We start from the raw sequence: 1,867 nt of genomic DNA on the forward strand, positions 1-1,867 counted from the left end.
TAGAATCACAAATCCTCTGGTAATTAGTGTGTTTTTGAACTGGTACAATGATTTGACATGACAGACTGCTCAGTAACCTCTGACGTTAATGAAACAGCATTTAGAGAAGATAAGAATTAGGTTCATTATGAATTATTTAATTTATACAGCCAATTATGAATCTGCATGCATGAAGGGAGAGAAGAGACAATAATGGAAAAAAGAGATAAGCCAAAGCAAATTCTATTGCACTTGAAATAGTCAGACACCCACAAGTAGATTCCTGCATCCTTCCTCTGAAAACTTTAGCCAAGTGTTGGTTCCACTTATTTTAGTCCCGAGATCTGGCAGAAAAGGATTTAAGGAAGGTCTAGCTTTCTCCAAAGATGCTATAAAAATCCAAGAATTTCTGACAAATAAACCATCAAAAAAGTGTTACTGCCAAAATACAGCATTGCTTATCCAGTTTATTTAAAAACACCTCCCATCAGGACAGAGAATCAGGTGTGTCACAGGAAAGTATACAATGGACCATTCCCTACTGTCTGTACTCCAACTTAAAACCTCCCACTCTAATCCTAACTTTCATAGGAAAGCTTATGATAATGGTGAGCTAAATAATTCTTTTGATGATCAAAAACTGAGAGCTGGAAGAAGCAATTCTTTGGTGAATTTATATGGGTGATTAATGAAATGTTAATTGTCAACATTGTAAGGAAAATACAATAAAAGAGTTCCTTAAGACTATTTCCTTTTTATAAGAAAACAGAATTATATGTAATAAGGTGCCCCTACTAGAAAGATCCAATAAAATGATGACAGAGAATAGTCTCAAAAGAAAAAAGTCCTGCTCACTATCGTCTGAAGAACAAATGAGTTAGCATCAGCAGGTATTCCCCCACAGTTAATTAAAATTGTTAGCTATATCCAGTTAATATTTTTAGTTTCTTGAGACTACATCTTCTAACTAACTGACCTGTGGATCATCAGGAAGCCCCGCATAAACCTGTACTCCAGGTGTGTCTTGGGAGGTAGGATCACAAGCCCACTTAATTCTGCTTACTCTCTTTAATTTTATTTAGTGAAGGTGGATTTTTTCATCTTTCTAAATGAAAACTCTAGCAGTCAGATAACTTTCTGATTATTTTTAATATTCAAAGTCCAGTAAGCCTTCTAAGAGGCAAAACAATGTTTCAAATAAGAAATTTTAAAGTTCATAGTCATGTATTAATCAAAGCTTCCAACTTCATTGAGTTACAGTTGTTTCCTCTCTCTCCCCCACCCCACTCATTTGAATCATATTGTGGGGGAAAAGGTGTTAACAGAGTCTCTCTTCTAGTTAACATTTCAGACTTCTCTGAGGCTGGAGGGAAGAAAGAATATTAGGGGAGCAGGTAGGGGCAATTTTGACTGGTGCCATCTTCATTGGCCTCATATTTTGAGTCTGGCTGATGTTTAATATATTTTTTTCTGGATGTTTTTGCAAGTTCCTGGCTTCCCTTTCCCCCAATTCACTAGAGATTTTTCCTCTGCACTTCCCTTAGGGCCAGTGATGCACTCCAGTCAGCTCATACTTACTCCTTGGCAACTAGCAGTCTACCTATTTTCTACCTACCTACTGACCTACTTTCCTTTGGGGTCCCATGACTTCTCCAAGTGATTCTATTAGGCAAAACCTAACACAAGCTCAATGCATTATGGAACAAACTCGTTTCATTTTCTCTAACAAACTTGGAGTCCAAGCTCCTTCCTCTGGCAGTCACCTGTCCTTCAGCTCAGTTACCCTTTTCAAATCCTCCAACTATTTGGCAAAATGAACTGAAGACCACATTATGCCCCCTTGCTTTTTCTCAAGCCATAGACTATCAATAGTTACTGTACAATCTAA

The sequence above is a fragment of the Talpa occidentalis genome, unplaced genomic scaffold (assembly GCF_014898055.3).
Source record: "Talpa occidentalis isolate TD23 unplaced genomic scaffold, MPIMG_talOcc4v2.1 talOcc4.5, whole genome shotgun sequence".
In the NCBI taxonomy this organism is placed as follows: domain Eukaryota; kingdom Metazoa; phylum Chordata; class Mammalia; order Eulipotyphla; family Talpidae; genus Talpa; species Talpa occidentalis.